This window comes from Callithrix jacchus, chromosome 5 (assembly GCF_049354715.1).
Source record: "Callithrix jacchus isolate 240 chromosome 5, calJac240_pri, whole genome shotgun sequence".
Classification (NCBI taxonomy): domain Eukaryota; kingdom Metazoa; phylum Chordata; class Mammalia; order Primates; family Cebidae; genus Callithrix; species Callithrix jacchus.
In genome coordinates, this window is record NC_133506.1 from 59,629,214 (window position 1) to 59,645,568 (window position 16,355).

General features: G+C 51.2%; 1 protein-coding gene across 15 annotated transcripts in view; it reads left to right on the forward strand.

The window, feature by feature from the left end:
• The first annotated feature begins 1,966 nt into the window (after positions 1-1,966).
• The window catches only part of MYT1 (myelin transcription factor 1), an 80,753-nt gene continuing 66,364 nt past the window's right edge, over positions 1,967-16,355 (forward strand). For 8 of the 15 annotated variants that reach the window (XM_035299171.3, XM_078372201.1, XM_078372202.1 and 5 more), the window contains exon 1: positions 1,967-2,252. The gene's annotated coding sequence lies outside the window, so the exon portion shown is untranslated. Of the gene's footprint in view, positions 2,253-2,377; positions 2,727-3,101; positions 3,183-16,355 lie in introns of those variants that run through there. The other 7 variants (XM_078372200.1, XM_078372207.1, XM_078372211.1 and 4 more) reach the window with 4 other exon arrangements.

The window sequence follows — 16,355 nt, forward strand, 5'->3', positions numbered from 1 at the left end:
TATTCCCTGAAAAACCCTCTTGCGCCCACGAAGCCACGCTGCACATGTTGGTTTCTCCCTGATGCCACCTCTGCTTCGTGGTGGTTTCTTAGGCCTGACTATTGCATGTCTGAATTAAGTCACTTTCATGAAACCTTGGGTGTTGTTGGGAAATAAGGCTGATTCAGCAGTGGCCCTCCCTTTGATTCTATCTCCATCATGGAACAATGGCCTGCAAGCCTGCCCGGAGCCTGCAGCCTGCCGATAAGAGTTTAATAGAATTTCTGAATGCCGAAGGTTTGGGATGTAAAACATCCTAGCACAGTATGTCCAGAGGAGATAGAAATGGTTTTTCAGGAGATCGCTCAGCTGAATGTGTCCTTTTATGCTAATGGATATAAGTTTATGAAAGAATTAAAAAATGGCAGGCAGTCATTGTGGAAACCTCAAACTGTTCTCATTTGACTAATTAATATTTCATCCTCAGTTTGACCAGTGCAGGCCTGCATTAATTTCCTTGTGCTCAATCTAAACAATAGCTCTATGTGCATTTTGTGTTTTATTTGTTGAGGATAATGTGTGTGTAGAAGAATCTAAGATACTTGCCTTTGGGGTGAAGCTCATTGATTTGTATGTAATATGTAAAGCACTAACTGCATGTTAAAAATAAGCCACTAAGATTTTCAAACCTGCTGTCGTGGAGAAAGCAGAATATTTCAGTTCTGTCTCATTTACACTTTTGGTGGCCTGGGCCCTTTAGCGCCAATTAAGTTGGGGTTAATTGTGTTCTTGCATAATTTACCAAGAAATGATGTTTACTGTCTGTTGCAATCTCTGCATTTAACTCCTGAGATGAGAGTTTTGCTGGTTCTCCAGCTGGCCCCTGATGGTAGCATCTCTGCAGGTGTCTCACATTCACTTTTCATCCTTAGGTTTCAGTTTAGTTTTTGACATCCTGATATGATAATGGACAACTGTTTGCCTGATTTATTAGTACAAGAAGGAGATTTGGGCCGCAAACAAGAATAATACTCTGGCTCTCGATTACTTGTACTGAGGAAATTCCTACATTTATCCCTGAATGTCAGGCAAAAAATCACAAACTGGCAGATGAGAAGGCAGACAGTCAGGTTGCATAAAGAGTGGGTGGGCACGTCCATTGTGTGTGTTACGGATTTTTATCTTCATTTTCATTGGATAGCTTCTTCAGGCAGTTTGTAAAAGAATCAGAAAAAGAGTAGAAAACTTGGGCAGTGTTCTTCCCTCTAGTCGGAGTAGACTTAGTGTTTTTAGGGGTGGGTTACCCATGCCCCAGGGATCCCTGAGTTCTCTTTGGGAAGGTTTTATTATTGTAAAAATTAAAGTGAAAGGGAACATGTGATAACAGAAAAATGTCTTTTGCTGATCTATTCTTTGTGTGCATGACTTTATTTGTTGGTCTGTGGCTATAGTTACCTTTTATGCAGTTAAAAAAATACATATCCATTTATGTCATGGGTACTTGAATATGCAGATGAGCCAATATGTAATATTCCTTGTTCATTTGAGTAATAAATTCTGCAGCCCGTTCTTTATGATGGAAGGTCATATTCCTAACCACCAATAAATATTGTAAAGTACTTTCGCTGTAGCCATGCTAACCCAGGGCATCTGTCATTCCGGTTGCTGCTATTAGGAATTATTGGACTGAACCACTGGCAGAGAAAGCAGAGGGGGGTGAATGTGGTGGTTGTAATACTCTCTGCCCTTTCGTGTGTTTTGCATTTAAAAAAAAAAACTCAGTTGTGCTGCACATTGATTATGAATCAATGTGGACAAATGTAGGCACCTTCTGTTGGCCGAGCCTCCAAGCAGGGGACAGTTCTCTGCTGGCCTCGGACACCTCTCACCCCCAATTCACCAGATCCATCTTTCTGATGCTATACTGTAAATTTATTTCACCTCAGAGAGTAAACAGATATATTGGAGCCCCAAGGGTTCATGGGTAGCGTATTTACAAAGGAGCCTCCTCCGCCAGCCCGTGCCACCGCTGCTAATGAGAGCAGTCATTAAGTAAATGAGACGTCGCCTTTAGCTGGCTTAGGAGTTCGCACACTAAGGGGAGAAGATATTTAATTGAAACCCGCACGCAGGCTTCCCCACATGTGACCGTGTAAGGGAGGCAGCTGCCTTCCCTCTCCTCCCCCAGTCCACCCTGCACCCCCCATGTAAATTTCATGATTGCTTTCCGTGATGTCATTTTGAAAGAGGACAGACAATAGCTGTGGGGAAAGGTAAGTCAATGTTATGTTCTTTCTGACAAAGGCAGATACCCAATGCCTGGCTTTTCCTCTTGGACAGAGACAGGGAGAGGGCGCGAGGGCAGAGTTAATTTCTAAGATGAAGGCTCTCTTTGCAGGAAAGGCAGGTCTGAGGGTGGCTTTTTGAAACTGCTCAGGAGGACTGATGCTTTCTTCTCCTCCCTGGCCTGCCGTGTGCTGTTTTCCTCTGGTCTCTCTGTTGTTCCTGCTCCTCTGAGATTCCAGGGGACATGTTGTGCGTCTGACAGAGGAGACATTCGTGGAGGGGAGTGCAGCTTGAGACGAGAAACTTTATGCGCATTTCTGGAAGAGGAACAACGGATGTGTCTGTGGCCCTTGGACCCAGCAGCTCTGTACCTGGGGAAAGCACTGGCCCCGTAAACAGAAGATCTCTCTGAAGTAGGGTCTCAGAGTCTGGGGCATGTCATGTGTGACCCCCCACCCAAGGTACTGAGTAGAGGTGCTCACGTGAGCATTTTGTCTGCATGTCATGTGTTTCTAAACTTGAGGATCAATATTGAGGGTGCATGTGTCTGTGGATAGATGTACAGAAGTAAATATCGGCCGCTCCTCTCAGCCCCTTTTCTCCTTACGTGTCCGTGGGGTTGTGGAGTGTGGTTGTGTATGGTGGTAGTGTAACTGGAATTTTATATTTAAAACTAGAAATCAGGGTTAGCTAAGAAGTTGGTGTAAGCGATGAACACCTTCATGCCGTTGTCTGCAGTTCTGGGGCCGTGGACTTTGGTTCTGTCCATTGAATTCACTTTCTTCTTCACAAACCAGGAAAATAAACAAGTGCTGGTGGCTTTGTGTTGGAGGGGTGGGTTCTCACTGCTCCTTCTGAACCACCCAGGGCTTTTCTTGTCTCAGCAGCACCTTTGAATCAATGGACACCATTGGCTGGTAAAGTTGGTTTTTAATTTTGGAAACAAAACATCTGCGGTGGCGGGGGGGGTTCTGTGGCTGCATGTGGGTTTGGTCGTGGGCATCGACACTGTCACTATAATGATGATAATGACAGCGATGATTATAATTATCCTTTTGGGAGAGGGAGGTGGAGAATTTTGCCCTTGTAGTTGTTTTTTTTTTTAAAATCACAGAAACCCGAGGACACTTCTAACACCAGTGGCTTAGTGCACAAAAGGTGGGAGGGATGTTGGGGCAGACTTGGGGGCTCACTTGGTGCTGAGGGGTGTGCTCTGGCTCTGTCTCCTCTGAGGTGCTGACAGAGCCTGCCCTGGCTGCACTCTGGCCTGGGGAGTGGGGTGCTGTGTCCTCACCCAGGGCTGACTAAGGGAGGCTCCCCTTGGCCCCCAGGCCGACTGCCACCCAGGGCTCCCCTCCCATTGGTCCTTGACTGTGATTATCACCTCCTTCCATATGGCCTTGTTAATTAACGGTAAACAAAAGAGTAAGAGAGCAGGGATTGGGGTCCAGTGGTACCAGCCAGGGCGCTGCTACCCTGCCCTGTCTCCCTGGGTAGCTGTTCCTTGTGCAGAGGAGGCTGGGTCAGGGCTTAGAGGGCAGTTTGTTTTCAAAGAGAAAGAGTCAGCTTTATGAACTCTTCTGTCCTGTAGAGACTGAGACTCCCACAGGGTTCTCCTGCCCCCTGGGCACCTGGTCAGTGCTGAACTTCACAGGGTGCTTGCTGATCCAGGAGCCTGAGCAGGAGCTACAGAGAGTTAGACAAAGAGGCCTTTCCACTCAGGAACAGCCTGAGCTCTGACCCCTTTGGGCTATGAATCCCTGAAGAGGGCCTGGGAGCTTACCCAAGGCAGGGGGCTGCTTCTGTCTAAAGTGCCACTCAGTGGGCTGTGTGACCCTCAGTCATTGCTCACAGATCTCGAGGTAGCCTCAATTGTTCAGTGCCAATGCTCTGACCCCTCTTGGAAGATTCTGGCAAAGGCAGTGGTCACCCACTGCCTTGAATGCTCCTGGTGCATGAGTGGGGAAAAACTCTGAGATGACCCTTTCTAGCCATGTGGGATGCGAAGTTGCTCTGGTCTGGGGGTTGCAGTAGCTTCTACTTTGAATCTCTCTTAGTGCCCAGAGATGTCAGGGAGAGGCTGGCAGAGGGTATGCGGGCACTGGCATGCACGCTGGGCAGCTCTGGCAGCTGACCAAGGCAGTGCTGGCTCCGCAGTCAGCCTGGATTGGCTGGAGCTTGGCCTGTCCCCTACGTGGACGTTGTGGGCGCTCTCCCTGGTGCTGCCCAGAGACCCAGCCCCCCCAGCCCTGCCTCCGCCCGGGCCTGGGGTCACTGAATGTGCAGACAATGACATTTGTGGTGGTATGGGGGGCAGAGCAGACCCACCACTCTGCATTGGGGAGATGGGGGTCAGAGCCTGACTAACCTCCTTCCTCCTGCTCAGTCTAGTGATGGCTGGGCCATTTGGAAATGCCAGTTAGCAGAGAGAGCAGGAGAGGTTCCTGAAGACTGACAAAGTGCCAGAGAGCTTCCCGGGGCCTCCAGCAGCTGCTCAGGGTGATGGGCAGGCTGGTGGAGGCTGAGCTTTTCCTGGATGGACTCGGTGCAAAAGGCACGTCTACTTTGGAAAAGACTGATCAGGGATTGGGGCCACCCAATCCCTCTGTCAGGACTCAGGGTAGGGATGAGACCAGGAACAACCATAATGCTTTAATCAGCACCGGGCCTGGAGTGGATAAGGAGGTAGAGAACGGAGCCAGCTGGTGGATCGGGGTCAGGGGTTAGCTGTGGGGTGGGTGGGGGCTGCTGGCGGTCACCTGATCTGCGAGCCGGCAGGGCACTGGACGGTCAGCTAGACTTCATGTTACTCAGGCATCTTGGAGAGCAGATGATCTGCCTGTCCTGATGCTGGAAGAGGCATCTCAGAGTCCCTCTTTTGTTGCCTCTTCTCTTGCAGAAACCTGGGCCAGAGAGAAACCTGCGGGGAGCTGGGGGCTTTTCTTTCTTCCTCTCTCCCATCCTCCTCATCTTAGATCCTCCCCCTCTGCCTTTACCTTGTGAACTCACTCATGAATAAACCAGAAGTTAGTTGTCTACAGACATAATTTTAACAGGAATTTTGTTGTGTGAGTTTACTGGAAAATGGTCTTTGGGAACCAGCATCATTAGATTAGTCAGACCCAGAAACACAGTGTTTCCCAGGAGGGAAGAGAGCGGTGGTCGCTGTGCCGCTGTGCCGTGGGAAGAGAGCGGTGGCTGCTGGGCTGCTGTGCTGTGGGAAGAGAGCAGTGGCTGCTGGGCTGCTGTGTGGCTGCTGGGCTGCTGTGCGGCTGCTGGGCTGCTGTGCCGTGGGTTTTCTGCTCCTGGGAGACCATAGAACCCCTCCCTGCTTCAGGACAGCCCCCAGGGGCAGCCACTGCCCAGCCCAGAACATCTGCGGGGCCTCAGGGTGGGATGTGCGTTCATGGCCTCTTGAGGTTCCCAGCACTTTTTCTGTCTTTCAGACAAAATCTCCCCAAACGCCACTTTAAAATACTCAAAACAAAAATGAGCAAGAGGAATTTCACCTGAATTAAAATGTTTTTGATCTCAGGCTTCCACTGAGCCTGATTCAGAGAGAATGATTAATAAATACCTGCCAGTGGAAGTGTAGTTTGGAAATGTCTCCCTTTTTATCTTCAGTGTTGAGGAACCAGCCTGATACAAATATGGTCTCTTCTCCCCACGGGTAATGGCATGAGGCACTTTCCTTGTGGGAAGATTGGTTTCACCCATCACTTCATCCTTTTTCTCATTTTACAATTTGCACTTTAAATTTTTTAAGTGCAAATATTAAGTGTTTTAATTGGGAATGAAATTAACTCAGAGGATGCTTTAATCTGCCCTGGCTGAGCACATCTGCCTTGGCTAGGATTAGCAATCAGGCCTTGCAGAGGAGTGAGGTTGTTGACACAGGTGTGGGTGTCTGTGGCCCTACTCCCATCCCTCGTCCTGCAGCACCAGAAGCCTCTACTCAGCAGCCCTACCTTCAAGAGGGTGACTGTGTGCTCAGGCTACCGAATGTGTGGTTTTCCCTGGAGTTGCATGGAGTTGTAGGATATGTTTGCTGTGCCTCAGGGTTTATTTCGGACTGTGGCCGGGGAGCATGGCCTGTACCAGGAAGGTGCAGGTGGGGTAGCCCTCAGGAAGTAGGCTGCAGCACTCTGCATATGTCAGAGTGACCAGGCAAGGTGGGGGTGAGCACTTGGGATGTAGACGCTGGGGAGGAAAAGTGGAGGCACCATATGGCCTGAGCTGCTGACAGATGAGCTTGCTGGGCCCCACCTCTCTCTCACGCCTGGCTTCACACCTCCATCGTGTTCAACATTGGTCTGAGGGCTCGGGCAGCAGCCATCTGGGTCCTCTTCTTTTTTCCCATTTTGCTGCCTGCAATCCACACACCAGAAGAGGAGTGTGAGAAGAGGGGCCCTGGGTCAGGGCAGGTGGAGCCTCTCACCTGGTCCTGGGGGCCCCTCCAGGTCTCCCAGCTCAGGGACCACTGAGCTGCCAGTGGCTGACCTGCCTAGCCTGAGTGGGAGGAGAGCGGGAGCTTAGGTGCTGCATTATGCTCCAGGGCCTGCTTTAGAAGGCTCTAGAAGATCCCTGAGACTCTTGGACAGCAAACTGACAGCAGCAGGTGCCTGGCGTAGTCTCACAGTGAGCCAGACCCATGGTGCATCCCCGGTTCCCCTGTGCATCGTGCTGAGGAACTTGTCAAAGCACTTGGGTTTTTACACCTACAGGGTTTTTTTGAGTTCTGAAAATCAAAAGTCTTTAGCAGTCATGCTCTGTGGGCAGCCCAAGTGGCTCCTAACTGGAGGTGCTGCCCACTCTTTACAATACTCAGAGCTGGGGGACAAGTTCCCTCTCGGCTCTGAGTTTCCAAGGCGTCAGCTGTCCTACGGATCCCAGGTGTGGGTGGTTCAAACCCTGCCCAGTTGCTGCCAACTGAACACTTGGTTTGTCAGTCATTCGTCAGCACCTGGAATTGTGCTCATTCTGCCCTCACCGAAGTTTTGTTTAGGGAAAAATGGATTTGAAATTGGGATGACTTACTATATTTAACATTATTTTCATTGAGACTGGGCCTTTATGAAATGGAACAATAAATATGACTTAGGTAGCAAGGGGCAAATAAACACATTTGACAGTGTTATTTTAATCATTGGGACTGTGCTAACTCGTTTAATTCTCGTTAATGTGTTCTGTGCTGGACACTGAGGCTGGGAGGCAAATTAGCTTCCCAGGTGAGTGGTGTAGCTCGAATCTGAACTGTTTCCAGGACAGCCCCCGTCTCAGTCCCACCCAGCCCCACCCAGCCTTCCTGCCCAGTGTCCCAGACTGCCGTGGAGGCTGCCTGCAGACCACAGGGTGACCCTTACTGCTCTCATGTCTCTTCCTTTCAGCCTGGGAGGCACCTAGGTCCTGTCCCCAGCTTTCCCTCCAACCTTTTTCTGCATCCCAAAGTGGGTTGTTGCCCAAGATCCCGGAGCACACCTCCCTATCTCCCTCCATCTCCCGCTGCTGGAGCTTTGCTTCTCGTTCAAGGCTTCGTGCAGATGCCGCCCCGGGTTCTTTACCTACGTTTACTCTCATGTGTCTCACATTTGAAATCCCTCTCTCAGCAGCGCTGCTGTGACATTGCATCAGAGTGATGGGTGTCCCCGCTTGCCTTCCAGGAAAGCCTGCAGGCAACCGGCTCCAAGGCCTGCTGGGCCTGGGGGGCACCCCAAGTCTAGGACATGCTGGGCCTGGGGGTACCCCAAGTCTAGGACATGCTGGGCCCAAGAGGCACCCCAAATCTAGGACCTACTGGGCCCAGGGGGGCACCCCAAGTCTAGGACCTGCTGGACCCGAGGGGATACCCCAAGTCTAGGACCTGCTGGGCCCGAGGGGATACCCCAAGTCTAGGACCTGCTGGGCCCGAGGGGGCACCCCAAGTCTAGGACCTACTGGGCCCGGGGGGACACCCCAAGTCTAGGACCGGGACCCGATGGGGCCCCCCAGTCTGGCTCTGGCACAAATGCATGTGCTTGCCTGGGGTCCCCTTGTCAACACAATGTGTGGAGTTTTCAAAGCTGATCTGGACCAGGAAAGGATCTAGTTTTGGCTTTGAGGTTGGAAGGATACTTGTGGTGGGAGGAAAAGCTACTTAAATGCTCAGCTGTGGAGTTCTGAATTTTCCTGCAGCATCTGCTCCTCCTTGAGGTTGAGCCCTGCCTTCTGGTTATTTGAGATAATGTCCACCCAGATAAAATGTTGGACTATGAATGCACATTACAGAGGTACCTCTTACAGTCACTTTTAAAAAGTGGTCTGATTTTGAACAGGTTATTTAGAGTTTTGTGCTACCTTGTTTTATTTCTGCAAAGGCCATGCCCAACCCTAGCCTTGGTGAGTTGTGACCCAGCCATGTCACTGATGCATCAAAGTGGGTCCGCTGTGAAGTGTTGGTTCCCTCCCCATGACACACACAGACAAATGTGTCCAATTATATTTTATTTTTTCAGATGGAGTCTTGCTCTGTCACCCAGGTGGAGTGCAGTGGGGTGATCTCAGCTCACTGCAACCTCTGCCTGTGGGTTCAGGCGATTCTCCTGCCTCAGCCTCTGGAGTATCTGGGATTGCAGGTACATGCCACTATTCCCGGGCTAATTCTGTATTTTTTAAGTAGAGATGGGTTTTTGCCACGGTCAGGCTAGTCTTGAACTCCTGACCTCAGATGATCTGCCTGCCTTGGCCTCCCAAAGTGCTGGGATTACAGGTGTGAGCTACCATGCCTGGCCTAATTTGCCCAGTTTTTAAGAGTTAAGAGGCGCTGTGAGCTTGCTGCTTTCCCTCATCTGGCAGTAAGTCCTGTAGGTAGGGAGTCTGCTTCCTAGGTGCACCAGCCAGATGGGAAAAACAAAGTGGGTTTGTTACTGAATGGCATCAGGGAAGTAATCCTCTAGAAGGCTGCCTGGAGCCTGTCTTGGGGCCCTGCCCCTCTTCCCTGTGAGCACCATCACACTGGTTATCACACATCATCCACACTGGTGGCCTGGGCTTGTCTGGCTGCAAATCGCACCTGCAGCTTCTAAGTCAGAACCTGCTACTGGATGTGGATGGAGCTCCCTCCATCTCCAGGGTCTCAGCCTTCAGGCTTGGCTGACCCCCTACACCTCTGGCATGTGGAGGAACCCAAACCCACTTTGATGTAAGATTTAGAGTCCAGACCGGGCGTGGTGGCTCAAGCCTGTAATCCCAGCACTTTGGGAGGCCGAGGTGGGTGGATCACGAGGTCAAGAGATTGAGACCATCCTGGTCAACATGGTGAAACCCCGTCTCTACTAAAAATACAAAAAATTAGCTGGGCATGGTGGCACGTGCCTGTAATCCCAGCTACTCAGGAGGCTGAGGCAGGAGAATTGCCTGAACCCAGGAGGCAGAGGTTTCGGTGAGCCGAGATCGTGCCATTGCACTCCAGCCTGGGTAACAAGAGTGAAACTCCATCTCAAAAAAAAAAGAGAGTCCAATTCCTCTTCCAGGAGAGCCCTCTGAGGGTCTTGGACCTGGTGAGCTCTCCCCTGCCAGCCCCTCCTTCTGGGCACCTACTTCCTGCCCACTCCCTAAGAGGCCAGGCCACCTCTGGGGTCTGTAAAGTGTTTGTGTTTTCCCCAAATGCTGTTCTGTTTTGGCTCTTGTGTACTGACCACTGTCCATCCAGGTTGGGAAATTAGCATACACATTGCCCCATCCCCCACAATTTTTCTAAGTCTGAAAAGCAGCACAGGGGGCTGCTCTGAGCCCTGGAGCTGGGGCTTCCGTCAAACCCACCAGAGAGGAGCTGCCTGGGCTCACCCTAGCCAAGCAGGAATTTAGGTAGGGGTCCTGCAGTGAGAGAGCCTGGGGTTAGAGAAGGAAAAGGGAGCGGCTGTCAAAGCCATAATCCCCAAGGGCTCTGAGGCCTGGGGATCTTCCCTCGAGCCCTCTCTCTTCTGAACTGGGGATGAGCCAGGGCATGGACAGACCTGAAAGAGAATGTGGGATGCCTTTCCTAGTGGAATAATTTTCTCTTCAAGGCCTCAATAAAATGTGTTCTTTTTTTTTTTTTTTTTTTTGAGACGGAGTTTCGCTCTTGTTACCCAGGCTGGAGTGCAATGGCACGACCTTGGCTCACTGCAACCTCCATCTCCTTGGTTCAGGCAATTCTCCTGCCTCAGCCTCCTGACTAGCTGGGACTACAGGCACGCACCACCATGCCCAGCTAAGTTTTTGTATTTTTAGTAGAGACAGAGTTTCACCATGTTGACCAGGATGGGCTCGATCTCTTGACCTCGTGATCCACCCGCCTTGGCCTCCCAAAGTGCTGGGATTACAGGCTTGAGCCACCGCGCCCGGCCCAAAATGAGGTTTTAAGGAAGAAGGAGATGGCCATTGCTTCTCTTCTTGGGCTGGAAAGCTGAACGGTTCTAAGAGCAATTTCTGGGACTGAGGAACCAAAGTGCTGGAGCAGAATTCCAGAGCAGGCCCCCTTGACCATGCAAAGCCAGCGTGTCTTCTGGGGAGTTCCCAAAGATCCATGGGGAGGACGCCCCCAAACCCAGCCCTGCTGGCTCTGGCCATACCCTCTTTTTATCTTTTTTTAAAGATGGGGTCTCGGGCTGTTGCCCAGGCTGGAGTGCAGTGTCTCGGCTCATTGCAACCTCCGCCTACTGGTTTTAGTAATTCTGCGCCTCGGCCTCCGAGTAGCTGGGATTACAGGCATGCGCCACCTCACCTGGCTAATTTTTGTATCTTTAGTAGAGACGGGGTTTCATCATGTTGGCCAGGCTGGTCTTGAACTCCTGACCTCAAGTGATCCAGCCATCTTGGCCTCCCAAAGTGCTGGGATCACAGGCGTGAGCCACTGTGCCCAGCCTCTTAACTCTCATCCTGCATCTGGAATACCTGTTGGACCAGGCCTGTTTCCATCGCAGCCCCTTCTTACTGCCTTTGTTTTCTCTGTGTTCTCCCCCATCTGTACCCCGGGATTCAGGCAAGCAAGTCTAGTTGTGCCTGATCTGAAAAAGGGTCTCTGATGGTGGCCCAGTGAGGCAGGGCCATGGGTCAGCCTGGCTACCTTCCCTCCCTTCCTGAGCACTGTGGGTGGGTCAGGCCTCAGGCAGCCCTGGGAGGCAGCAGCCACAGACGGAGGTGGGCTGGTGGGCAGGTGTGGCTGACAGAGTGGATGTCTTTTGTGGCCTGGCCTGGTCAGTGGAGATGGTCAGGGGAGCAGGGGGAGCCCCCAGCCCAGTGCCTGAAGCTGTGTCCATTTCCCCCTCCCTGGCTTCTCTTCCTGTTGCCCTGGGTGGGCTCTTGGGAGCCACCTATTTCTAGAGTTCTCCTTTCCGGGCTCCTTGTCCTGGATGTGGGGTGAATGTGCCGGACTGGGGTCACAGGGTTGCACCCACCTGGAGCTGAGGCTGTTCTTGCCCCAGAAGGAAAATCCCACCTGTCTGCGTGGAGCAGAGTGTGGATTGGTTTGCTTGCTGCCGCCTGGGTCCTGGTGCCCGGCCTGAGGGTGATGCTGGTCCCACAACTGGACTCTCCCAGGCGCCCCGGGATGGATCAGTGTGACACTTTCGGCATCCCTCCGGCACACTGCCTGCCCTGGGCTGGGCACACCCTCCCCATCGGCAGCTAGGGATGACAGGCTGCCTGGAGAGCCATCCTATGATTTGGTTTGGAAAGTCATTATTACTGCAGAGCAGTTTAGCTGTTGTTTTTACAGCTTGGTAAAGTTAAAAGAAATAATAATAATAATATAAGAAAGACTCAGCCACAGTAACTGCCTGCAACATGCTATTTGCATTTTTAAGGAAACAGTTCTTTGAGACAGCCTGGGTGAAAGGTCACTATTTGCATATAAATGGAAAAGAAAGTGTATGATGCTGGAAGTTACATCTGTATTATTTTCTCAGCAGTGAGCTGCTGTTGGAGAGATTAGAGGACATGGCTTGCATTTGGCTTTTATTGAATAGAGAAAGTAGCAGCGAGGCTGATTTAGAAGCAAAATAATGAGAGAAATGTGCAAAGCTATAGAATTGCCAACTCCCCCTGCCCCCACCTCTCCCTTCTCTCATTTTCACCTAAACTCAGCAAAAGCTGGTCTGCCTTTGCGCCACTCAGCAAGTCTTCATTTTACTTCTCTCTGGATTCCAGAGAGGAAAAAAGGGAAAGAAAAAGAGCAAAACTTGCCCTCATTTTCCCCTCAGTCCCATGTGTGTCTCCTACCAATGTTTCCTCCAGATGCCCCAAACCCAGGAGCAGAAGCCCCTGTGACTGCACTGCTCTTCCAGAGTGTGGAGCAGAAGAGGCCTTCGGGGGGCAGGGACCAGCAACCAGGGAGCACCCCTCTCTGGAGTTAGTGGGGCTGTTCTGGACCTGCTGCTGGGAGAAGCTGGGGGCAGGGATCAGATGAGGGGGTCCTGTTCTGCCATCATCACAGCCCCATGGGACCCACAGTTTCTGGGACATGGCTTCCACTTTCTTCATGGAAATTTCCAAGCTTGTCAGACTTTCCCAGGTGCCTGGTCCCCTGGGCTTTCCAGGAGGCCCCAGGAACAGAGCCGACCATCCCTGAGAGAAGCCCTGGGTGGAGCTGGGGCCTGTGCCTGTCCAGCCAGCTTTGGCAGCCAGCTTGTCTGAGCACATCATAGACTTTAGGGGCCTCCAGGAGCAGTCCTGGGACAGAGGGAGGTGGAGTGTCCTGCCTGGAGGAGGGGCTGCAGGATCCCCTGGGTCCCAGCTTCTCTCCTCACAGAGGCCTCCACTGACCACTGATTACTTAAATCGCACCCCCATCCTCATTATTTTCAAAAATGCTTTTTGAAACAATCTCAAGCCCACAAAAATGTTTCAAGTCAAGGCCACACTGCTTTTCCCGAGCTGTTTGAGAGTGTATCACCCAGGACACTTGGGCGGGTGTTTCCAACGACAGGGTCGCCTCCCACTTACCATTGTCTCCTTCACGGCCATCTGGTCCTCAGACCCATTCAAGGGTGGGCTGAGAATCCCGTGTGTGCTTGGTCATGGTGCCTCGTCGGCCTCAAGTACTTTTCAGCCTTGTCTTCCCCAACCTTGTGGTTTTGGAAAAGCACTGCTCAGTTACCTGGTGGGACGCCCGTCACAGAGGCGCCTGTGGCTGGGCTTGGGTTATGCAGGAACACCCAAGTATGAACTTCTTTCTTCACCTGCCCCTGATTTGTTCCTTAACTGATGATGCTGACTTGGTCACTGGATTAGATGGGGCATCCTGGCACCCCTATGCCAAAGGGAAATGCCAGTCATTTTCCCTTTGCAATTAATACATATTTGGGGGGAAGTTTCTTTGAAACTGTGGACATATCTCCATCCTCAACAAACCATCACTTAATTTTCACGGCTATCTTTATAGACTGATTATTTCCTGTTTTCTCCAACGGGCTGAAAGCCTTTCAGATTGCCCCGACTGGCCAGCGGGAACTCAGTGCAGAGGCTCCCCTAGCCTCAGCACAACACCACTGCTTTTTCTTGTTCTTGCCTTTTCTGCTTGGGGCCTGGAACTCTGGTTCCTTCGATTAGAAAATGGTGGTTAGCCTGAGACCTGGGTGTTGGGCCTCGAGTGGACAGGGCTGGAAGATGTGTGTGTGCACACACATGGTTACACACACGCTCCTTTTCACCCAGGTCTGTATTCTCTATCTACCGATGTATATCGCAAAACACAAGTTCACTTTGACAGTTTCTGATTCCAATTCCCACACAGGGTTCACTCCAGAGCTCTGCCTTTCCATAGGCATAACTTACTCTTCCAACATTGAGAAAGCTGATTTCTGTTGTCTTTAATATATTTACGTATTTGGTCCACCCCCTTCCCTGTACCAACAGCCTCCTTACTCCACAGAAGTGCTGACCCCTCTCTGGGCCCCTCTCTCAGGCCAACCCTCTGGCTCTCCAGGATACCCCACCCTCTGCTCTAGGCCCTGAGGGCCACCTCTCCCCTGCAAGGGCTCTGGTGCTAGGGAGCCTCACGGGCCAGTTACCCAGCACTGTGGGGCTCATGGGGTGTGGGACAGGGCAGCCCCAAGTGTCATGGGGTGGTTGGCCTCCCTGTGGCCCCAGAACTGGACCCATCTGCCACTTGTGCTCACAGTGACCAGTTAGCTTCCTTTGTAGCATTGAGCATTATCTTTATCTTCAATGTTTCACTGCTGGACCAAGCAGTATTTACCAGTGTTGTTTCTCATACAAGATTTTGTGTTTTGTTTTTCTTGAAGAAAATTATCACCACCCCTGCCCCATGCACCGCCCTGGCCTCATTCCACTTGCTTAGTGTTCAATGTGCAGTATTTGCGACTCTGCATATCTGATGTATTTTTATTCTACTACATCCCTTGATCAATATTTTGTCTGGGCATAGAGGGTATGCCCTGAAGTCAAAAATCAACTCTTAAAATTGGGAAGCCTTTCTCTGCTGTCTGTGAACACCCCGCTGCTCCTGACTAGTGTGATCCTATTCCAGTTAGAGGTTTCGTTTGTGACTTTTTTCCCCTTTAAAAGTTTTTAGGGACTTTTTTCTATTCCTGGTTAAAATTTTACAGTGCTGGGCTTGGTTACATGTGGGTCTTTTTTTATTCACTGTGATGGGCACTTAATGGGCCTTTTAATCTAAGAATATAATTTCCTTTAGTTCTGAGGAGTTTTTTTCATTATTTAACTTATGCTTTTCCTTCCCATTTTCTTGATTCTCTCTTTCTGGGACTCCCAGATTGGATGTCAGGCCTCACCCAGTGTTTCTTCTAACTCTTCTATCTCTTTTACCTTTTGTTCACTTTTTTAAAGTATATGTCTTTGACTCTATCTCCCAAGTCTCTATTGAATTTTTCATTTTGGTTTTACCATTTATTTCCAAGCTGGGGAGGACTGACATGATGGTATTAAGCCTTCCCAGGCAACTCCTCCTGTCACCGTCTGGATGGGGCCATGTCTGTCCTGTCCACATGCCTGCTGGACAGTCTGTCCTTGTTCCTGCTCTAACCGCTGTCCACACTGTTAGTGGAGGGAGACTGAAGGAGCTCCTGAAACATTCATTTACTCATCCAGTGCAGGTTCCTCCTGCAGGCCAGGGACAGTCCCAGGCACAGCTGCTACTGAGCACCCTGGCAGTGCTCAGACTGGGGTGCGGACCTCCCATTTTGAACCTTGAGAGACAGATGCGGCCTCCTCCAGGAGCCGTGTGGCATGGATGAGTCTGTTTGCCTCTGAGGGCTCACCTTCCCCTGTCTGGGGGCCATGTTTTGGGTGTCAGAGGCTCTTGGGTCTAGAGAGGGGAAGCCTGGGCTGTGGTGCTCCCAAGAGTCTCCTGTGACCTGTGGTTGGTTTTGTACAGGCCTTAAGTGGTTTCTAAATGTGTATCGTAAACCTTTTCTTGGTGCGTTGCTGGGCTTTGCTTTAAACCCAAGTAGCAGCAAGAATAGGGATTAAGAGAAGTAGGAAGAATGTTTGTTTTTTTCCTTTGGAGTGGCAAGATGTAAGTTTATACAAAATCCAGGGCCCAGCTGTTCAGTTTCACCCTGCATGAGGTATGATGAAAGCTAAGAAGGCCTGCTCTCTCTGGGGAAGTGGCAGCTGGAGCAGCCACAGTGTCCTAGGATGTGGCAGGCCCAGCCATTGCACATGAATGCTGCTGGTTGGTTACTAGGTGGGATTGGCCCTGGCCTCAGCTCAGCTGCCCGGAGAGCTGTGGGCACATCCTGACAGAGCCCTGGTGGAGGTGGGAGGTGAGCTGCTGCTGTTCTGGGTCACGACTCTCCTGGCTGCACAGAGGCAGTTGCCTTCCTTTGGCTCTGTTGGATGAGTACAGCCCTAACTGCCCTGGGGAGCGGGAGGGTGAAGTGGACCAGGGGTTCTCACTCTGACCTCCATGGCCTGTCTCCTGCCACTAGCATTACCCATTCTCCTGTTGTATCCCTGGACCTGGCCCTCCCTGGCCTCCAGGGGCAAGGAGTGATAGGCATCCAAGGTGGTACAGCTGGGGTTGAGCTGGGGTCGAGGCAGTGTCACCCAGGACATAGGCTTGCAGAACCCAGTCTAGAGAACCAAAGGGG